General features: G+C 37.3%; 57 pseudogenes; all 57 read left to right on the forward strand.

Annotated features, from left to right (window-relative positions):
* The first annotated feature begins 80 nt into the window (after positions 1-80).
* On the forward strand, positions 81-199 carry LOC148458712 (5S ribosomal RNA; annotated as a pseudogene).
* Positions 200-550: 351 nt separating this feature from the next.
* On the forward strand, positions 551-669 carry LOC148458713 (5S ribosomal RNA; annotated as a pseudogene).
* Positions 670-785: 116 nt separating this feature from the next.
* LOC148458714 (5S ribosomal RNA) lies at positions 786-904 on the forward strand (annotated as a pseudogene).
* A 116-nt stretch (positions 905-1020) lies between these two features.
* LOC148458715 (5S ribosomal RNA) lies at positions 1021-1139 on the forward strand (annotated as a pseudogene).
* A 116-nt stretch (positions 1140-1255) lies between these two features.
* On the forward strand, positions 1256-1374 carry LOC148458716 (5S ribosomal RNA; annotated as a pseudogene).
* Positions 1375-1489: 115 nt separating this feature from the next.
* On the forward strand, positions 1490-1608 carry LOC148458717 (5S ribosomal RNA; annotated as a pseudogene).
* A 116-nt stretch (positions 1609-1724) lies between these two features.
* LOC148458718 (5S ribosomal RNA) lies at positions 1725-1843 on the forward strand (annotated as a pseudogene).
* A 116-nt stretch (positions 1844-1959) lies between these two features.
* On the forward strand, positions 1960-2078 carry LOC148458719 (5S ribosomal RNA; annotated as a pseudogene).
* A 351-nt stretch (positions 2079-2429) lies between these two features.
* Positions 2430-2548, forward strand: LOC148458720 (5S ribosomal RNA; annotated as a pseudogene).
* A 351-nt stretch (positions 2549-2899) lies between these two features.
* On the forward strand, positions 2900-3018 carry LOC148458721 (5S ribosomal RNA; annotated as a pseudogene).
* Positions 3019-3134: 116 nt separating this feature from the next.
* On the forward strand, positions 3135-3252 carry LOC148458722 (5S ribosomal RNA; annotated as a pseudogene).
* Positions 3253-3368: 116 nt separating this feature from the next.
* LOC148458723 (5S ribosomal RNA) lies at positions 3369-3487 on the forward strand (annotated as a pseudogene).
* A 116-nt stretch (positions 3488-3603) lies between these two features.
* On the forward strand, positions 3604-3722 carry LOC148458724 (5S ribosomal RNA; annotated as a pseudogene).
* Positions 3723-3838: 116 nt separating this feature from the next.
* Positions 3839-3957, forward strand: LOC148458725 (5S ribosomal RNA; annotated as a pseudogene).
* Positions 3958-4073: 116 nt separating this feature from the next.
* On the forward strand, positions 4074-4192 carry LOC148458726 (5S ribosomal RNA; annotated as a pseudogene).
* A 116-nt stretch (positions 4193-4308) lies between these two features.
* On the forward strand, positions 4309-4427 carry LOC148458727 (5S ribosomal RNA; annotated as a pseudogene).
* Positions 4428-5248: 821 nt separating this feature from the next.
* On the forward strand, positions 5249-5367 carry LOC148458728 (5S ribosomal RNA; annotated as a pseudogene).
* Positions 5368-5718: 351 nt separating this feature from the next.
* Positions 5719-5837, forward strand: LOC148458729 (5S ribosomal RNA; annotated as a pseudogene).
* A 351-nt stretch (positions 5838-6188) lies between these two features.
* Positions 6189-6307, forward strand: LOC148458730 (5S ribosomal RNA; annotated as a pseudogene).
* Positions 6308-6423: 116 nt separating this feature from the next.
* Positions 6424-6542, forward strand: LOC148458731 (5S ribosomal RNA; annotated as a pseudogene).
* Positions 6543-6658: 116 nt separating this feature from the next.
* Positions 6659-6777, forward strand: LOC148458732 (5S ribosomal RNA; annotated as a pseudogene).
* Positions 6778-6893: 116 nt separating this feature from the next.
* On the forward strand, positions 6894-7012 carry LOC148458733 (5S ribosomal RNA; annotated as a pseudogene).
* A 351-nt stretch (positions 7013-7363) lies between these two features.
* LOC148458734 (5S ribosomal RNA) lies at positions 7364-7482 on the forward strand (annotated as a pseudogene).
* Positions 7483-7833: 351 nt separating this feature from the next.
* LOC148458735 (5S ribosomal RNA) lies at positions 7834-7952 on the forward strand (annotated as a pseudogene).
* A 116-nt stretch (positions 7953-8068) lies between these two features.
* Positions 8069-8186, forward strand: LOC148458736 (5S ribosomal RNA; annotated as a pseudogene).
* Positions 8187-8302: 116 nt separating this feature from the next.
* On the forward strand, positions 8303-8421 carry LOC148458737 (5S ribosomal RNA; annotated as a pseudogene).
* A 116-nt stretch (positions 8422-8537) lies between these two features.
* On the forward strand, positions 8538-8656 carry LOC148458738 (5S ribosomal RNA; annotated as a pseudogene).
* Positions 8657-8772: 116 nt separating this feature from the next.
* LOC148458739 (5S ribosomal RNA) lies at positions 8773-8891 on the forward strand (annotated as a pseudogene).
* A 116-nt stretch (positions 8892-9007) lies between these two features.
* LOC148458740 (5S ribosomal RNA) lies at positions 9008-9126 on the forward strand (annotated as a pseudogene).
* Positions 9127-9242: 116 nt separating this feature from the next.
* Positions 9243-9361, forward strand: LOC148458741 (5S ribosomal RNA; annotated as a pseudogene).
* Positions 9362-10182: 821 nt separating this feature from the next.
* LOC148458742 (5S ribosomal RNA) lies at positions 10183-10301 on the forward strand (annotated as a pseudogene).
* A 351-nt stretch (positions 10302-10652) lies between these two features.
* Positions 10653-10771, forward strand: LOC148458743 (5S ribosomal RNA; annotated as a pseudogene).
* A 351-nt stretch (positions 10772-11122) lies between these two features.
* LOC148458744 (5S ribosomal RNA) lies at positions 11123-11241 on the forward strand (annotated as a pseudogene).
* Positions 11242-11357: 116 nt separating this feature from the next.
* LOC148458745 (5S ribosomal RNA) lies at positions 11358-11476 on the forward strand (annotated as a pseudogene).
* Positions 11477-11592: 116 nt separating this feature from the next.
* On the forward strand, positions 11593-11711 carry LOC148458746 (5S ribosomal RNA; annotated as a pseudogene).
* Positions 11712-11827: 116 nt separating this feature from the next.
* On the forward strand, positions 11828-11946 carry LOC148458747 (5S ribosomal RNA; annotated as a pseudogene).
* Positions 11947-12062: 116 nt separating this feature from the next.
* LOC148458748 (5S ribosomal RNA) lies at positions 12063-12181 on the forward strand (annotated as a pseudogene).
* Positions 12182-12297: 116 nt separating this feature from the next.
* On the forward strand, positions 12298-12416 carry LOC148458749 (5S ribosomal RNA; annotated as a pseudogene).
* A 115-nt stretch (positions 12417-12531) lies between these two features.
* On the forward strand, positions 12532-12650 carry LOC148458750 (5S ribosomal RNA; annotated as a pseudogene).
* A 351-nt stretch (positions 12651-13001) lies between these two features.
* LOC148458751 (5S ribosomal RNA) lies at positions 13002-13120 on the forward strand (annotated as a pseudogene).
* A 351-nt stretch (positions 13121-13471) lies between these two features.
* Positions 13472-13590, forward strand: LOC148458752 (5S ribosomal RNA; annotated as a pseudogene).
* A 116-nt stretch (positions 13591-13706) lies between these two features.
* On the forward strand, positions 13707-13825 carry LOC148458753 (5S ribosomal RNA; annotated as a pseudogene).
* Positions 13826-14606: 781 nt separating this feature from the next.
* LOC148458754 (5S ribosomal RNA) lies at positions 14607-14725 on the forward strand (annotated as a pseudogene).
* A 351-nt stretch (positions 14726-15076) lies between these two features.
* Positions 15077-15195, forward strand: LOC148458755 (5S ribosomal RNA; annotated as a pseudogene).
* A 116-nt stretch (positions 15196-15311) lies between these two features.
* LOC148458756 (5S ribosomal RNA) lies at positions 15312-15430 on the forward strand (annotated as a pseudogene).
* Positions 15431-15546: 116 nt separating this feature from the next.
* Positions 15547-15665, forward strand: LOC148458757 (5S ribosomal RNA; annotated as a pseudogene).
* A 116-nt stretch (positions 15666-15781) lies between these two features.
* LOC148458758 (5S ribosomal RNA) lies at positions 15782-15900 on the forward strand (annotated as a pseudogene).
* Positions 15901-16016: 116 nt separating this feature from the next.
* On the forward strand, positions 16017-16135 carry LOC148458759 (5S ribosomal RNA; annotated as a pseudogene).
* Positions 16136-16251: 116 nt separating this feature from the next.
* On the forward strand, positions 16252-16370 carry LOC148458760 (5S ribosomal RNA; annotated as a pseudogene).
* A 1056-nt stretch (positions 16371-17426) lies between these two features.
* LOC148458761 (5S ribosomal RNA) lies at positions 17427-17545 on the forward strand (annotated as a pseudogene).
* Positions 17546-17661: 116 nt separating this feature from the next.
* On the forward strand, positions 17662-17780 carry LOC148458762 (5S ribosomal RNA; annotated as a pseudogene).
* Positions 17781-17896: 116 nt separating this feature from the next.
* Positions 17897-18015, forward strand: LOC148458763 (5S ribosomal RNA; annotated as a pseudogene).
* Positions 18016-18131: 116 nt separating this feature from the next.
* On the forward strand, positions 18132-18250 carry LOC148458764 (5S ribosomal RNA; annotated as a pseudogene).
* Positions 18251-18366: 116 nt separating this feature from the next.
* Positions 18367-18485, forward strand: LOC148458765 (5S ribosomal RNA; annotated as a pseudogene).
* A 109-nt stretch (positions 18486-18594) lies between these two features.
* Positions 18595-18713, forward strand: LOC148458766 (5S ribosomal RNA; annotated as a pseudogene).
* A 116-nt stretch (positions 18714-18829) lies between these two features.
* On the forward strand, positions 18830-18948 carry LOC148458767 (5S ribosomal RNA; annotated as a pseudogene).
* Positions 18949-19769: 821 nt separating this feature from the next.
* On the forward strand, positions 19770-19888 carry LOC148458768 (5S ribosomal RNA; annotated as a pseudogene).
* Positions 19889-19920: the final 32 nt, after the last annotated feature.

Here is a 19920-nt window from a genome sequence, read left to right on the forward strand (position 1 = left end):
TTACATTTAATTTTTTCAACTTATCAATGAATTTACTTGAGTTAAGAAGTAAAAGAGGTCTAAAGTTAATGTTTTTGAGCACCTAGAGCCAAACCACACTGGACATGCCCAATCTCGTCTGATCTTGGAAGCTATGCAGTGTTGGGCCTGGTTAGTACTTGAATGGGAGACCACCTGGGAATAACAGGTGCTGTAGGTAATTTTATACTGCCATAACATTCTTTTCTATTAAATTTTACATTTAATTTTTTAAACTTATCAATGAATTTACTTGAGTTAAGAAGTAAAAGAAGTCTAAAGTTAAAGTTTTTGAGCACCCACAGCCAAACCACACTGGACATGGCCAATGTTGTCTGATCTTGGAAGCTGTGCAGTGTTGGGCATGGTTATTATGTGGATGGGAGACCAGCTGGGAATACCAGGTGCTGTAGGTAATTTTATACTGCCATAACATTCTTTTCTATTACATTTTACATTTAATTTTTTCAACTTATCAATGAATTTACTTGAGTTAAGAAGTAATAGAGGTCTAAAGTTACGTTTCTTGAGCACCTACAGACAAACCATACTGGACATGCCCAATCTCGTCTGATCTTGGAAGCTATGCAGTGTTGGGCCTGGTTAGTACGTGGATGGGAGACCACCTGGGAATACCAGGTGCTGTAGGTAATTTTATGCTGCCATAACATTCTTTTCTATTACATTTTACATTTAATTTTTTCAACTTATCAATGAATTTACTTGAGTAAAGAAGTAAAAGAGGTCTAAAGTTAACGTATTTGAGCACCTACAGCCAAACCACACTGGACATGCCTAATCTCGTCTGATCTTGGAAACTATGCAGTGTTGGGCCTGGTTAGTACTTGGATGGGAGACCACCTGGGAATATCAGGTGCTGTAGGTAATTTTATACAGCCATAACATTCTTTTCTATTACATTTTACATTTAATTTTTTCAACTTATCAATGAATTTACTTGAGTTACGAAGTAATACACGTCTAAATTTAATGCTTTTGAGCACCTAGAGCCAAACCACACTGGACATGTCCAATCTCATCTGATCTTGGAAGCTATGCAGTGTTGGGCCTGGTTAGTACTTGGTTGGGAGACCACCTGGGAATACCAGGTGCTGTAGGTATTTTTATGCTGCCATAACATTCTTTTCTATTACATTTTACATTTAATTTTTTCAACTTATCAATGAATTTACTTGAGTAAAGAAGTAAAAGAGGTCTAAAGTTAACGTATTTGAGCACCTACAGCCAAACCACACTGGACATGCCTAATCTCGTCTGATCTTGGAAACTATGCAGTGTTGGGCCTGGTTAGTACTTGGATGGGAGACCACCTGGGAATATCAGGTGCTGTAGGTAATTTTATACAGCCATAACATTCTTTTCTATTACATTTTACATTTAATTTTTTCAACTTATCAATGAATTTACTTGAGTTAAGAATAAAAGAGTTCTAAAGTTAATGTTTTTGAGCACCTACAGCCAAACCACACTGGACATGCCCAATCTCGTCTGATCTTGGAAGCTATGCAGTGTTGGGTCTGGTTAGTATTTGAATGGGAAACCACCAGAGAATACCACGTGCTGTAGGTAATTTTATACTGCCATAACATTCTTTTCTATTACATTTTACATTTAATTTTTTCATCTTATCAATGAATTTACTTGAGTTAAGAAGTAAAAGAGGTCTAAAGTTAATATTTTTGAGCATCTACAGTCAAACCACACTGGACATGCCCAATCTTGTCTGATCTTGGAAGCTATGCAGTGTTGGGCCTGGTTAGTACTTGGATGGGAGACCAGCTGGGAATACCAGGAGCTGTAGGTAATTTTATACTGCCATAACATTCTTTTCTATTACATTTTACATTAATTTTTTTCAACTTATCAATGAATTTACTTGAGTTAAGAAGTAAAAGAGGTCTAAAGTTAATGCTTTTGAGCACCTACAGCCAATCTACACTGGACATGCCCAATCTGATTTGATCTTGGTAGCTATGCAGTGTTGGGCCTGGTTAGTACTTGGATGGGAGACCACCTGGGAAAACCAGGTGCAGTAGGTAGTTTTATACTGCCATAACATTCTTTTCTATTACATTTTACATTTAATTTTTTCAACTTATCAATGAATTTACTTGAGTTAAGAAGTAATAGAGGTCTAAAGTTAATGTTTTTGAGCACCTACAACCAAACCACCCTGGACATGCCCAATCTCGTCTGATCTTGGAAGCTATGCAGTGTTGGGCCTGGTTAAAACTTGGTTGTGAGTCCACCTGGGAATACCAGATGCTGTAGGTAATTTTATGCAGCCATAACATTCTTTTCTATTATATTTTACATTACATTTTTTCAACTTATCAATGAATTTACTTGAGTTAAGAAGTAATAGAGGTCTAAAGTTACATTTTTTGAGCACCTACAGTCAAACCATACTGGACATGCCCAATCTCGTCTGATCTTGGAAGCTATGCAGTGTTGGGCCTGGTGAGTACGTGGATGGGAGACCACCTGGGAATACCAGGTGCTGTAGGTAATTTTATACAGCCATAACATTCTTTTCTATTACATTTTACATTTAATTCTTTCAACTTGTCAATGAATTTACTTGAGTTAAGAAGTAAAAGAGGTCTAAATATAATGTTTTTGAGCACCTACAGCCAAACCACACTAGACATGGCCAATGTCGTCTGATCTTGGAAGCTGTGCAGCGTTGGGCATGGTTATTACGTGGATGGGAGACCACCTGGGAATACCAGGTGCTGTAGGTAATTTTATACTGCCATAACATTCTTTTCTATTACATTTTACATTTAATTTTTTCAACTTATCAATGAATTTACTTGAGTTAAGAAGTAATAGAGGTCTAAAGTTAAGTTTTTTGAGCACCTACAGACAAACCATACTGGACATTCCCAATCTCGTCTGATCTTGGAAGCTATGCAGTGTTGGGCCTGGTTAGTACGTGGATGGGAGACCACCTGGGAATACCAGGTGCCGTAGGTAATTTTATACAGCCAAAACATTCATTTCTATTACATTTTACATTTAATTTTTTCAACTTGTCAATGAATTTACTTGAGTTAAGAAGTAAAAGAGGTCTAAAGTTAATGTTTTTGAGCACCTACAGCCAAACCACTCTGGACATGCCCAATCTCATCTGATCTTGGAAGCTATGCAGTGTTGGGCCTGGTTAGTACTTGGATGGAGTCCACCTGGGAATACCAGATGCTGTAGGAAATTTTATACTTACATAACATTCTTTTGTATTACATTTTACATTTAATTTTTTCAACTTATCAATCAATTTACTTGAGTTAAGAAGTAAAAGAGGTCTAAAGTTAATGGTTTTGAGCACCTAGAGCCAAACCACACTGGACATGCCCAATCTCGTCTGATCTTGGAAGCTATGCAGTGTTGGGCCTGGTTAGTACTCAAATGGGAGACCACCTGGGAATAACAGGTGCTGTAGGTAATTTTATACTGCCATAACATTCTTTTCTATTAAATTTTACATTTAATTTTTTCAACTTATCAATGAATTTACTTGAGTTAAGAAATAAAAGAGGTCTAAAGTTAATGTTTTTGAGCACCTACAGTCAAACCACACTGGACATGCCCAATCTCGTCTGATCTTGGAAGCTTTGCAGTGTTGGGCCTGGTTAGTACTTGGATGGGAGACCACCTGGGAATACCAGGTGCTGTAGGTAATTTTATACTGCCATAACATTCTTTTCTATTACATTTTACATTTCATTTTTTCAACTTATCAATGAATTTACTTGAGTTAAGAAGTAATAGACGTCTAAAGTTACGTTTCTTGAGCACCTACAGCCAAACCACACTGGACATGCCCAATCTCGTCTGATCTTGGAAGCTATGCAGTGTTGGGCCTGGTTAGTATTTGGATGGGAGACCACCTGGGAATACCAGGTGCCGTAGGTAATTCTATACAGCCAAAACATTCTTTTCTATTACATTTTACATTTAATTTTTTCAACTTATCAATGAATTTACTTGAGTTAAGAAGTAAAAGAGGTCTAAAGTTAATGTTTTTGAGCACCTAGAGCAAAACCACACTGGACATGCCCAATCTCGTCTGATCTTGGAAGCTATGCAGTGTTGGGCCTGGTTAGTACTTGAATGGGAGACCACCTGGGAATAACAGGTGCTGTAGGTAATTTTATACTGCCATAACATTCTTTTCTATTAAATTTTACATTTAATTTTTTCAACTTATCAATGAATTTACTTGAGTTAGGAAGTAAAAGAGGGCTAAAGTTAATGTTTTTGAGCACCTACAGCCAAACCACCCTGGACATGCCCAATCTCGTCTGATCTTGGAAGCTATGCAGTGTTGGGCCTGGTTAGTACTTGGATGGGAGACCACCTGGGAATACCTGATGCTGTAGGTAATTTTATACTGACATAACATTCTTTTCTATTACATTTTACATTTAATTTTTTCAACTTATCAATGAATATACTTGAGTTAAGAAGTAAAAGAGGTCTAAAGTTAATGTTTTTGAGCACCTACAGCCAAACCACACTGGACATAGCCAATGTCGTCTGATCTTGGAAGCTGTGCAGTGTTGGGCATGGTTATTACGTGGATGGGAGACCAGCTGGGAATACCAGGTGCTCTAGGTAATTTTATACTGCCATAACATTCTTTTCTATTACATTTTACATTTAATTTTTTCAACTTATCAATGAATTTACTTGAGTTAAGAAGTAATAGAGGTCTAAAGTTAATGTTTTTGAGCACCTACAACCAAACCACACTGGACATGCCCAATCTTGTCTGATCTTGGAAGCTATGCAGTCTTGGGCCTGGTTAAAACTTGGATGTGAGTCCACCTGGGAATACCAGGTGCTGTAGGTAATTTTATGCAGCCATAACATTCTTTTCTATTACATTTTACATTACATTTTTTCAACTTATCAATGAATTTACTTGAGTTAAGAAGTAAAAGAGGTCTAAAGTTAATATTTTTGAGCACGTACAGCCAAACCACACTGGATATGGCCAGTGTTGTCTGATCTTGGAAGCTGTGCAGTGTTGGGCATGGTTATTATGTGGATGGGAGACCACCTGGGAATACCAGGTGCTGTAGGTAATTTTTTCCTGCCATAACATTCTTTTCTATTCCCTTTTACATTTAATTTTTTCAACTTATCAATGAATTTACTTGAGTTAAGAAGTAATAGAGGTCTAAAGTTAAATTTTTTGAGCACTTACAGCCAAACCATACTGGACATGCCCAATCTCGTCTGATCTTGGAAGCTATGCAGTGTTGGGCCTGGTTGGTACGTGGATGGGAGACCACCTGGGAATACCAGGTGCTGTAGGTAATTTTATACAGCCAAAACATTCATTTCTATTACATTTTACATTTAATTCTTTCAACTTGTCAATGAATTTACTTGAGTTAAGAAGTAAAAGAGGTCTAAAGATAATGTTTTTGAGCACCTACAGACAAACCACACTAGACATGGCCAATGTCGTCTGATCTTGGAAGCTGTGCGGTGTTGGGCATGGTTATTACGTGGATGGGAGACCACCTGGGAATACCAGGTGCTGTAGGTAATTTTTTACTGCCATAACATTCTTTTCTATTACATTTTACATTTAATTTTTTCAACTTATCAATTAATTTACTTGAGTTAAGAAGTAATAGAGGTCTAAAGTTAAATTTTTTGAGCACCTACAGCCAAACCATACTGGACATGCCCAATCTCGTCTGATCTTGGAAGCTATGCAGTGTTGGGCCTGGTTAGTACGTGGATGGGAGACCACCTGGGAATACCAGGTGCTGTAGGTAATTTTATACAGCCAAAACATTCATTTCTATTACATTTTACATTTAATTCTTTCAACTTGTCAATGAATTTACTTGAGTTAAGAAGTAATAGAGGTCTAAAGATAATGTTTTTGAGCACCTACAGCCAAACCACACTAGACATGGCCAATGTCATCTGATCTTGGAAGCTGTGCAGTGTTGGGCATGGTTATTACGTGGATGGGAGACCACCTGGGAATACCAGGTGCTGTAGGTAATTTTATACTGCCATAACATTCTTTTCTATTACATTTTACATTTAATTTTTTCAACTTATCAATGAATTTACTTGAGTTAAGAAGTAATAGAGGTCTAAAGTTAAGTTTTTTGAGCAACTACAGCCAAACCATACTGGACATGCCCAATCTTGTCTGATCTTGGAAGCTATGCAGTGTTGGGCCTGGTTAGTACGTGGATGGGAGACCACCTGGGAATACCAGGTGCTGTAGGTAATTTTATACAGCCAAAACATTCATTTCTATTACATTTTACATTTAATTTTTTCAACTTGTCAATGAATTTACTTGAGTTAAGAAGTAAAAGAGGTCTAAAGTTAATGTTTTTGAGCACCTACAGCCAAACCACACTGGACATGCCCAATCTCGTCTGATCTTGGAAGCTATGCAGTGTTGGGTCTGGTTAGTATTTGAATGGGAAACCACCAGAGAATACCACGTGCTGTAGGTAATTTTATACTGCCATAACATTCTTTTCTATTACATTTTACATTTAATTTTTTCATCTTATCAATGAATTTACTTGAGTTAAGAAGTAAAAGAGGTCTAAAGTTAATATTTTTGAGCATCTACAGTCAAACCACACTGGACATGCCCAATCTTGTCTGATCTTGGAAGCTATGCAGTGTTGGGCCTGGTTAGTACTTGGATGGGAGACCAGCTGGGAATACCAGGAGCTGTAGGTAATTTTATACTGCCATAACATTCTTTTCTATTACATTTTACATTAATTTTTTTCAACTTATCAATGAATTTACTTGAGTTAAGAAGTAAAAGAGGTCTAAAGTTAATGCTTTTGAGCACCTACAGCCAATCTACACTGGACATGCCCAATCTGATTTGATCTTGGTAGCTATGCAGTGTTGGGCCTGGTTAGTACTTGGATGGGAGACCACCTGGGAAAACCAGGTGCAGTAGGTAGTTTTATACTGCCATAACATTCTTTTCTATTACATTTTACATTTAATTTTTTCAACTTATCAATGAATTTACTTGAGTTAAGAAGTAATAGAGGTCTAAAGTTAATGTTTTTGAGCACCTACAACCAAACCACCCTGGACATGCCCAATCTCGTCTGATCTTGGAAGCTATGCAGTGTTGGGCCTGGTTAAAACTTGGTTGTGAGTCCACCTGGGAATACCAGATGCTGTAGGTAATTTTATGCAGCCATAACATTCTTTTCTATTATATTTTACATTACATTTTTTCAACTTATCAATGAATTTACTTGAGTTAAGAAGTAATAGAGGTCTAAAGTTACATTTTTTGAGCACCTACAGTCAAACCATACTGGACATGCCCAATCTCGTCTGATCTTGGAAGCTATGCAGTGTTGGGCCTGGTGAGTACGTGGATGGGAGACCACCTGGGAATACCAGGTGCTGTAGGTAATTTTATACAGCCATAACATTCTTTTCTATTACATTTTACATTTAATTCTTTCAACTTGTCAATGAATTTACTTGAGTTAAGAAGTAAAAGAGGTCTAAATATAATGTTTTTGAGCACCTACAGCCAAACCACACTAGACATGGCCAATGTCGTCTGATCTTGGAAGCTGTGCAGCGTTGGGCATGGTTATTACGTGGATGGGAGACCACCTGGGAATACCAGGTGCTGTAGGTAATTTTATACTGCCATAACATTCTTTTCTATTACATTTTACATTTAATTTTTTCAACTTATCAATGAATTTACTTGAGTTAAGAAGTAATAGAGGTCTAAAGTTAAGTTTTTTGAGCACCTACAGACAAACCATACTGGACATTCCCAATCTCGTCTGATCTTGGAAGCTATGCAGTGTTGGGCCTGGTTAGTACGTGGATGGGAGACCACCTGGGAATACCAGGTGCCGTAGGTAATTTTATACAGCCAAAACATTCCTTTCTATTACATTTTACATTTAATTTTTTCAACTTGTCAATGAATTTACTTGAGTTAAGAAGTAAAAGAGGTCTAAAGTTAATGTTTTTGAGCACCTACAGCCAAACCACTCTGGACATGCCCAATCTCATCTGATCTTGGAAGCTATGCAGTGTTGGGCCTGGTTAGTACTTGGATGGAGTCCACCTGGGAATACCAGATGCTGTAGGAAATTTTATACTTACATAACATTCTTTTGTATTACATTTTACATTTAATTTTTTCAACTTATCAATCAATTTACTTGAGTTAAGAAGTAAAAGAGGTCTAAAGTTAATGGTTTTGAGCACCTAGAGCCAAACCACACTGGACATGCCCAATCTCGTCTGATCTTGGAAGCTATGCAGTGTTGGGCCTGGTTAGTACTCAAATGGGAGACCACCTGGGAATAACAGGTGCTGTAGGTAATTTTATACTGCCATAACATTCTTTTCTATTAAATTTTACATTTAATTTTTTCAACTTATCAATGAATTTACTTGAGTTAAGAAATAAAAGAGGTCTAAAGTTAATGTTTTTGAGCACCTACAGTCAAACCACACTGGACATGCCCAATCTCGTCTGATCTTGGAAGCTTTGCAGTGTTGGGCCTGGTTAGTACTTGGATGGGAGACCACCTGGGAATACCAGGTGCTGTAGGTAATTTTATACTGCCATAACATTCTTTTCTATTACATTTTACATTTCATTTTTTCAACTTATCAATGAATTTACTTGAGTTAAGAAGTAATAGACGTCTAAAGTTACGTTTCTTGAGCACCTACAGCCAAACCACACTGGACATGCCCAATCTCGTCTGATCTTGGAAGCTATGCAGTGTTGGGCCTGGTTAGTATTTGGATGGGAGACCACCTGGGAATACCAGGTGCCGTAGGTAATTCTATACAGCCAAAACATTCTTTTCTATTACATTTTACATTTAATTTTTTCAACTTATCAATGAATTTACTTGAGTTAAGAAGTAAAAGAGGTCTAAAGTTAATGTTTTTGAGCACCTAGAGCAAAACCACACTGGACATGCCCAATCTCGTCTGATCTTGGAAGCTATGCAGTGTTGGGCCTGGTTAGTACTTGAATGGGAGACCACCTGGGAATAACAGGTGCTGTAGGTAATTTTATACTGCCATAACATTCTTTTCTATTAAATTTTACATTTAATTTTTTCAACTTATCAATGAATTTACTTGAGTTAGGAAGTAAAAGAGGGCTAAAGTTAATGTTTTTGAGCACCTACAGCCAAACCACCCTGGACATGCCCAATCTCGTCTGATCTTGGAAGCTATGCAGTGTTGGGCCTGGTTAGTACTTGGATGGGAGACCACCTGGGAATACCTGATGCTGTAGGTAATTTTATACTGACATAACATTCTTTTCTATTACATTTTACATTTAATTTTTTCAACTTATCAATGAATATACTTGAGTTAAGAAGTAAAAGAGGTCTAAAGTTAATGTTTTTGAGCACCTACAGCCAAACCACACTGGACATAGCCAATGTCGTCTGATCTTGGAAGCTGTGCAGTGTTGGGCATGGTTATTACGTGGATGGGAGACCAGCTGGGAATACCAGGTGCTCTAGGTAATTTTATACTGCCATAACATTCTTTTCTATTACATTTTACATTTAATTTTTTCAACTTATCAATGAATTTACTTGAGTTAAGAAGTAATAGAGGTCTAAAGTTAATGTTTTTGAGCACCTACAACCAAACCACACTGGACATGCCCAATCTTGTCTGATCTTGGAAGCTATGCAGTCTTGGGCCTGGTTAAAACTTGGATGTGAGTCCACCTGGGAATACCAGGTGCTGTAGGTAATTTTATGCAGCCATAACATTCTTTTCTATTACATTTTACATTACATTTTTTCAACTTATCAATGAATTTACTTGAGTTAAGAAGTAAAAGAGGTCTAAAGTTAATATTTTTGAGCACGTACAGCCAAACCACACTGGATATGGCCAGTGTTGTCTGATCTTGGAAGCTGTGCAGTGTTGGGCATGGTTATTATGTGGATGGGAGACCACCTGGGAATACCAGGTGCTGTAGGTAATTTTTTCCTGCCATAACATTCTTTTCTATTCCCTTTTACATTTAATTTTTTCAACTTATCAATGAATTTACTTGAGTTAAGAAGTAATAGAGGTCTAAAGTTAAATTTTTTGAGCACTTACAGCCAAACCATACTGGACATGCCCAATCTCGTCTGATCTTGGAAGCTATGCAGTGTTGGGCCTGGTTGGTACGTGGATGGGAGACCACCTGGGAATACCAGGTGCTGTAGGTAATTTTATACAGCCAAAACATTCATTTCTATTACATTTTACATTTAATTCTTTCAACTTGTCAATGAATTTACTTGAGTTAAGAAGTAAAAGAGGTCTAAAGATAATGTTTTTGAGCACCTACAGACAAACCACACTAGACATGGCCAATGTCGTCTGATCTTGGAAGCTGTGCGGTGTTGGGCATGGTTATTACGTGGATGGGAGACCACCTGGGAATACCAGGTGCTGTAGGTAATTTTTTACTGCCATAACATTCTTTTCTATTACATTTTACATTTAATTTTTTCAACTTATCAATTAATTTACTTGAGTTAAGAAGTAATAGAGGTCTAAAGTTAAATTTTTTGAGCACCTACAGCCAAACCATACTGGACATGCCCAATCTCGTCTGATCTTGGAAGCTATGCAGTGTTGGGCCTGGTTAGTACGTGGATGGGAGACCACCTGGGAATACCAGGTGCTGTAGGTAATTTTATACAGCCAAAACATTCATTTCTATTACATTTTACATTTAATTCTTTCAACTTGTCAATGAATTTACTTGAGTTAAGAAGTAATAGAGGTCTAAAGATAATGTTTTTGAGCACCTACAGCCAAACCACACTAGACATGGCCAATGTCATCTGATCTTGGAAGCTGTGCAGTGTTGGGCATGGTTATTACGTGGATGGGAGACCACCTGGGAATACCAGGTGCTGTAGGTAATTTTATACTGCCATAACATTCTTTTCTATTACATTTTACATTTAATTTTTTCAACTTATCAATGAATTTACTTGAGTTAAGAAGTAATAGAGGTCTAAAGTTAAGTTTTTTGAGCAACTACAGCCAAACCATACTGGACATGCCCAATCTTGTCTGATCTTGGAAGCTATGCAGTGTTGGGCCTGGTTAGTACGTGGATGGGAGACCACCTGGGAATACCAGGTGCTGTAGGTAATTTTATACAGCCAAAACATTCATTTCTATTACATTTTACATTTAATTTTTTCAACTTGTCAATGAATTTACTTGAGTTAAGAAGTAAAAGAGGTCTAAAGTTAATGTTTTTGAGCACCTACAGCCAAACCACTCTGGACATGCCCAATCTCATCCGATCTTGGAAGCTATGCAGTGTTGGGCCTGGTTAGTACTTGGATGGGAGACCACCTGGGAATACCAGATGCTGTAGGAAATTTTATACTTACATAACATTCTTTTGTATTACATTTTACATTTAATTTTTTCAACTTATCAATAAATTTACTTGAGTTAAGAAGTAAAAGAGGTCTAAAGTTAATGGTTTTGAGCACCTAGAGCCAAACCACACTGGACATGCCCAATCTCGTCTGATCTTGGAAGCTATGCAGTGTTGGGCCTGGTTAGTACTCGAATGGGAGACCACCTGGGAATAACAGGTGCTGTAGGTAATTTTATACTGCCATAACATTCTTTTCTATTAAATTTTACATTTAATTTTTTCAACTTATCAATGAATTTACTTGAGTTAAGAAGTAAAAGAGGTCTAAAGTTAATGTTTTTGAGCACCTACAGTCAAACCACACTGGACATGCCCAATCTCGTCTGATCTTGGAAGCTTTGCAGTGTTGGGCCTGGTTAGTACTTGGATGGGAGACCACCTGGGAATACCAGGTGCTGTAGGTAATTTTATACTGCCATAACATTCTTTTCTATTACATTTTACATTTCATTTTTTCAACTTATCAATGAATTTACTGGAGTTAAGAAGTAATAGACGTCTAAAGTTACGTTTCTTCAGCACCTACAGCCAAACCACACTGGACATGCCCAATCTCGTCTGATCTTGGAAGCTATGCAGTGTTGGGCCTGGTTAGTATTTGGATGGGAGACCACCTGGGAATACCAGGTGCCATAGGTAATTCTATACAGCCAAAACATTCTTTTCTATTACATTTTACATTTAATTTTTTCAACTTATCAATGAATTTACTTGAGTTAAGAAGTAAAAGAGGTCTAAAGTTAATGTTTTTGAGCACCTAGAGCAAAACCACACTGGACATGCCCAATCTCGTCTGATCTTGGAAGCTATGCAGTGTTGGGCCTGGTTAGCACTTGAATGGGAGACCACCTGGGAATAACAGGTGCTGTAGGTAATTTTATACTGCCATAACATTCTTTTCTATTAAATTTGACATTTAATTTTTTCAACTTATCAATGAATTTACTTGAGTTAAGAAGTAAAGAGGGCTAAAGTTAATGTTTTTGAGCACCTACAGCCAAACCACCCTGGACATGCCCAATCTCATCTGATCTTGGAAGCTATGCAGTGTTGGGCCTGGTTATTACTTGAATGGGAGACCACCTGGGAATACCTGATGCTGTAGGTAATTTTATACTGACATAACATTCTTTTCTATTACATTTTACATTTAATTTTTTCAACTTATCAATGAATATACTTGAGTTAAGAAGTAAAAGAGGTCTAAAGTTAATGTTTTTGAGCACCTACAGCCAAACCACACTGGACATAGCCAATGTCGTCTGATCTTGGAAGCTGTGCAGTGTTGGGCATGGTTATTACATGGATGGGAGACCAGCTGGGAATACCAGGTGCTGTAGGTAATTTTATACTGCCATAACATTCTTTTCTATTACATTTTACATTTAATTTTTTCAACTTATCAATGAATTTACTTGAGTTAAGAAGTAATAGAGGTCTAAAGTTAAATTTTTTGAGCACCTACAGCCAAACCATACTGGACATGCCCAATCTCGTCTGATCTTGGAAGCTATGCAGTGTTGGGCCTGGTTAGTACGTGGATGGGAGACCACCTGGGAATACCAGGTGATGTATGTAATTTTATACAGCCAAAACATTCATTTCTATTACATTTTACATTTAATTCTTTCAACTTGTCAATGAATTTACTTGAGTTAAGAAGTAAAAGAGGTCTAAAGATAATGTTTTTGAGCACCTACAGCCAAACCACACTAGACATGGCCAATGTCGTCTGATCTTGGAAGCTGTGCAGTGTTGGGCATGGTTATTACGTGGATGGGAGACCACCTGGGAATACCAGGTGCTGTAGGTAATTTTATACTGCCATAACATTCTTTTCTATTACATTTTACATTTAATTTTTTCAACTTGTCAATGAATTTACTTGAGTTAAGAAGTAATAGAGGTCTAAAGTTAAATTTTTTGAGCACCTACAGCCAAACCATACTGGACATGCCCAATCTCATCTGATCTTGGAAGCTATGCAGTGTTGGGCCTGGTTAGTACGTGGATGGGAGACCACCTGGGAATACCAGGTGCTGTAGGTAATTTTATACAGCCAAATCATTCATTTCTATTACATTTTACATTTAATTTTTTCAACTTGTCAATGAATTTACTTGAGTTAAGAAGTAAAAGAGGTCTAAAGTTAATGTTTTTGAGCACCTAGAGCAAAACCACACTGGACATGCCCAATCTCGTCTGATCTTGGAAGCTATGCAGTGTTGGGCCTCGTTAGTACTTGAATGGGAGACCACCTGGGAATAACAGGTGCTGTAGGTAATTTTATACTGCCATAACATTCTTTTCTATTAAATTTTACATTTAATTTTTTCAACTTATCAATGAATTTACTTGAGTTAAGAAGTAAAAGAGGGCTAAAGTTAATGTTTTTGAGCACATACAGACAAACCACCCTGGACATGCCCAATCTCGTCTGATCTTGGAAGCTATGCAGTGTTGGGCCTGGTTAGTACTTGGATGGGAGACCATAACATTCTTTTCTATTAAATTTTACATTTAATTTTTTCAACTTATCAATGAATGTACTTGAGTTAAGAAGTAATAGAGGTCTAAAGTTAATGTTTTTGAGCACCTACAGCCAAACCACACTGGACATGGCCAATGTCGTCTGATCTTGGAAGCTGTGCAGTGTTGGGCATGGTTATTACGTGGATGGGAGACCAGCTGGGAATACCAGGTGCTGTAGGTAATTTTATACTGCCATAACATTCTTTTCTATTACATTTTACATTTAATTTTTTCAACTTATCAATGAATTTACTTGAGTTAAGAAGTAATAGAGGTCTAAAGTTAATGTTTTTGAGCACCTACAACCAAACCACACTGGACATGCCCAATCTCGTCTGATCTTGGAAGCTATGCTGTCTTGGGCCTGGATAAAACTTGGATGTGAGTCCACCTGGGAATACCAGGTGCTGTAGGTAATTTTATACTGCCATAACATTCTTTTCTATTACATTTTACATTTAATTTTTTCAACTTATCAATGAATTTACTTGAGTTAAGAAGTAAAAGAGGTCTAAAGTTAATATTTTTGAGCACGTACAGCCAAACCACACTGGACGTGGCCAGTGTCGTCTGATCTTGGAAGCTATGCAGTGTTGGGCATGGTTAGTACTTGGATGGGAAACCACCTGGGAATACCAGGTGCTGTAGGTAATTTTATACTGCCATAACATTCTTTTCTATTACATTTTACATTTAATTTTTTCAACTTATCAATGAATTTACTTGAGTTAAGAAGTAAAAGAGGTCTAAAGATAATGTTTTTGAACACCTACAGCCAAACCACACTAGACATGGCCAATGTCGTCTGATCTTGGAAGCTGTGCAGTGTTGGGCATGGTTATTACGTGGATGGGAGACCACCTGGGAATACCGGGTGCTGTAGGTAATTTTATACTGCCATAAAATTCTTTTCTATTACATTTTACATTTAATTTTTTCAACTTATCAATGAATTTAATTGAGTTAAGAAGTAATAGAGGTCTAAAGTTAAATTTTTTGAGCACCTACATCCAAACCATACTGGACATGCCCAATCTCATCTGATCTTGGAAGCTATGCAGTGTTGGGCCTGGTTAGTACGTGGATGGGAGACCACCTGGGAATACCAGGTGCTGTAGGTAATTTTATACAGCCAAAACATTCATTTCTATTACATTTTACATTTCATTTTTTCAACTTGTCAATGAATTTACTTGAGTTAAGAAGTAAAAGAGGTCTAAAGTTAATATTTTTGAGCACCTACAGCCAAACCACTCTGGACATGCCCAATCTCATCTGATCTTGGAAGCTATGCAGTGTTGGGCATGGTTATTACGTGGATGGGAGACCACCTGGGAATACCAGGTGCTGTAGGTAATTTTATACTGCCATAACATTCTTTTCTATTACATTTTACATTTAATTTTTTCAACTTATCAATGAATTTACTTGAGTTAAGAAGTAATAGAGGTCTAAAGTTAAGTTTTTTGAGCACCTACAGCCAAACCATACTGGACATGCCCAATCTCGTCTGATCTTGGAAGCTATGCAGTGTTGGGCCTGGTTAGTACGTGGATGGGAGACCACCTGGGAATACCAGGTGCTGTAGGTAATTTTATACAGCCAAATCATTCATTTCTATTACATTTTACATTTAATTTTTTCAACTTGTCAATGAATTTACTTGAGTTAAGAAGTAAAAGAGGTCTAAAGTTAATGTTTTTGAGCACCTACAGCCAAACCACTCTGGACATGCCCAATCTCATCTGATCTTGGAAGCTATGCAGTGTTGGGCCTGGTTAGTACTTGGATGGGAGACCACCTGGGAATACCAGATGCTGTAGCAAATTTTATACTTACATAACATTCTTTTGTATTACATTTTACATTTAATTTTTTCAACTTATCAATAAATTTACTTGAGTTAAGAAGTAAAAGAGGTCTAAAGTTAATGTTTTTGAGCACCTAGAGCAAAACCACACTGGACATGCCCAATCTCGTCTGATCTTGGAAGCTATGCAGTGTTGGGCCTCGTTAGTACTTGAATGGGAGACGACCTGGGAATAACAGGTGCTGTAGGTAATTTTATACTGCCATAACATTCTTTTCTATTAAATTTTACATTTAATTTTTTCAACTTATCAATGAATTTACTTGAGTTAAGAAGTAAAAGAGGGCTAAAGTTAATGTTTTTGAGCACCTACAGCCAAACCACCCTGGACATGCCCAATCTCGTCTGATCTTGGAAGCTATGCAGTGTTGGGCCTGGTTAGTACTTGGATGGGAGACCACCTGGGAATACCTGATGCTGTAGGTAATTTTATACTGACATAACATTCTTTTCTATTACATTTTACATTTAATTTTTTCAACTTATCAATGAATATACTTGAGTTAGGAAGTAATAGAGGTCTAAAGTTAATGTTTTTGAGCACCTACAGCCAAAAAACACTGGACATGGCCAATGTCGTCTGATCTTGGAAGCTGTGCAGTGTTGGGCATGGTTATTACGTGGATGGGAGACCAGCTGGGAATACCAGGTGCTGTAGGTAATTTTATACTGCCATAACATTCTTTTCTATTACATTTTACATTTAATTTTTTCAACTTATCAATGAATTTACTTGAGTTAAGAAGTAATAGAGGTCTAAAGTTAATGTTTTTGAGCACCTACAACCAAACCACACTGGACATGCCCAATCTCGTCTGATCTTGGAAGCTATGCTGTCTTGGGCCTGGATAAAACTTGGATGTGAGTCCACCTGGGAATACCAGGTGCTGTAGGTAATTTTATACTGCCATAACATTCTTTTCTATTACATTTTACATTTATTTTTTTCAACTTATCAATGAATTTACTTGAGTTAAGAAGTAAAAGAGGTCTAAAGTTAATATTTTTGAGCACGTACAGCCAAACCACACTGGACATGGCCAGTGTCGTCTGATCTTGGAAGCTATGCAGTGTTGGGCATGGTTAGTACTTGGATGGGAAACCGCCTGGGAATACCAGGTGCTGTAGGTAATTTTATACTGCCATAACATTCTTTTCTATTACATTTTACATTTAATTTTTTCAACTTATCAATGAATTTACTTGAGTTAAGAAGTAAAAGAGGTCTAAAGATAATGTTTTTGAACACCTACAGCCAAACCACACTAGACATGGCCAATGTCGTCTTATCTTGGAAGCTGTGCAGTGTTGGGCATGGTTATTACGTGCATTGGAGACCACCTGGGAATACCGGGTGCTGTAGGTAATTTTACACTGCCATAAAATTCTTTTCTATTACATTTTACATTTAATTTTTTCAACTTATCAATGAATTTAATTGAGTTAAGAAGTAATAGAGGTCTAAAGTTAAATTTTTTGAGCACCTACATCCAAACCATACTGGACATGCCCAGTCTCGTCTGATCTTGGAAGCTATGCAGTGTTGGGCCTGGTTAGTACGTGGATGGGAGACCACCTGGGAATACCAGGTGCTGTAGGTAATTTTATACAGCCAAAACATTCATTTCTATTACATTTTACATTTAATTTTTTCAACTTGTCAATGAATTTACTTGAGTTAAGAAGTAAAAGAGGTCTAAAGTTAATATTTTTGAGCACCTACAGCCAAACCACTCTGGACATGCCCAATCTCATCTGATCTTGGAAGCTATGCAGTGTTGGGCCTGGTTAGTACTTGGATGGGAGACCACCTTGGAATACCAGATGCTGTAGGAAATTTTATACTTACATAACATTCTTTTCTATTAAATTTTACATTTAATTTTTTCAACTTATCAATGAATTTACTTGAGTTAAGAAGTAAAAGAGGTCTAAAGTGAATGTTTTTGAGCACCTACAGTCAAACCACACTGGACATGCCCAATCTCTTCTGATCTTGGAAGCTATGCAGTGTTGGGCCTGGTTAGTATTTGGATGGGAGACCACCTGGGAATACCAGGTGCTGTAGGTAATTTTATACTGCCATAACATTCTTTTCTATTAAATTTTACATTTAATTTTTTCAACTTATCAATGAATTTACTTGAGTTAAGAAGTAAAAGAGGTCTAAAGTTAATGTTTTTGAGCACCTACAGTCAAACCACACTGGACATGCCCAATCTCGTCTGATCTTGGAAGCTTTGCAGTGTTGGGCCTGGTTAGTACTTGGATGGGAGACCACCTGGGAATACCAGGTGCTGTAGGTAATTTTATACTGCCATAACATTCTTTTCTATTACATTTTACATTTCATTTTTTCAACTTATCAATGAATTTACTTGAGTTAAGAAGTAATAGACGTCTAAAGTTACGTTTCTTCAGCACCTACAGCCAAACCACACTGGACATGCCCAATCTCGTCTGATCTTGGAAGCTATGCAGTGTTGGGCCTGGTTAGTATTTGGATGGGAGACCACCTGGGAATACCAGGTGCCGTAGGTAATTCTATACAGCCAAAACATTCTTTTCTTTTACATTTAATTTTTTCAACTTATCAATGAATTTACTTGAGTTAAGAAGTAAAAGAGGTCTAAAGTTAATGTTTTTGAGCACCTAGAGCAAAACCACACTGGACATGCCCAATCTCGTCTGATCTTGGAAGCTATGCAGTGTTGGGCCTGGTTAGTACTTGAATGGGAGACCACCTGGGAATAACAGGTGCTGTAGGTAATTTTATACTGCCATAACATTCTTTTCTATTAAATTTTACATTTAATTGTTTCAACTTATCAATGAATTTACTTGAGTTAAGAATTAAAAGAGGGCTAAAGTTAATGTTTTTGAGCACCTACAGCCAAACCACCCTGGACATGCCCAATCTCATCTGATCTTGGAAGCTATGCAGTGTTGGGCCTGGTTATTACTTGGATGGGAGACCACCTGGGAATACCTGATGCTGTAGGTAATTTTATACTGACATAACATTCTTTTCTATTACATTTTACATTTAATTTTTTCAACTTATCAATGAATATACTTGAGTTAAGAAGTAAAAGAGGTCTAAAGTTAATGTTTTTGAGCACCTACAGCCAAACCACACTGGACATAGCCAATGTCGTCTGATCTTGGAAGCTGTGCAGTGTTGGGCATGGTTATTACGTGGATGGGAGACCAGCTGGGAATACCAGGTGCTGTAGGTAATTTTATACTGCCATAACATTCTTTTCTATTACATTTTACATTTAATTTTTTCAACTTATCAATGAATTTACTTGAGTTAAGAAGCAATAGAGGTCTAAAGTAAATGTTTTTGAGCACCTACAACCAAACCACACTGGACATGCCCAATCTCGTCTGATCTTGGAAGCTATGCAGTCTTGGGCCTGGTTAAAACTTGGATGAGAGTCCACCTGGGAATACCAGGTGCTGTAGGTAATTTTATGCAGCCATAACATTCTTTTCTATTACATTTTACATTACATTTTTTCAACTTATCAATGAATTTACTTGAGTTAAGAAGTAAAAGAGGTCTAAAGTTAATATTTTTGAGCACGTACAGCCAAACCACACTGGACATGGCCAGTGTCGTCTGATCTTGGAAGCTGTGCAGTGTTGGGCATGGTTATTACGTGGATGGGAGACCACCTGGGAATACCAGGTGCTGTAGGTAATTTTTTACTGCCATAACATTCTTTTCTATTACATTTTACATTTAATTTTTTCAACTTATCAATGAATTTACTTGAGTTAAGAAGTAATAGAGGTCTAAAGTTAAATTTTTTGAGCACCTACAGCCAAACCATACTGGACATGCCCAATCTCGTCTGATCTTGGAAGCTATGCAGTGTTGGGCCTGGTTAGTACGTGGATGGGAGACCACCTGGGAATACCAGGTGATGTAGGTAATTTTATACAGCCAAAACATTCATTTCTATTA

The sequence above is a fragment of the Taudactylus pleione genome, unplaced genomic scaffold (assembly GCF_031769625.1).
Source record: "Taudactylus pleione unplaced genomic scaffold, aTauple2 ptg000967l, whole genome shotgun sequence".
NCBI lineage: Eukaryota > Metazoa > Chordata > Amphibia > Anura > Myobatrachidae > Taudactylus > Taudactylus pleione.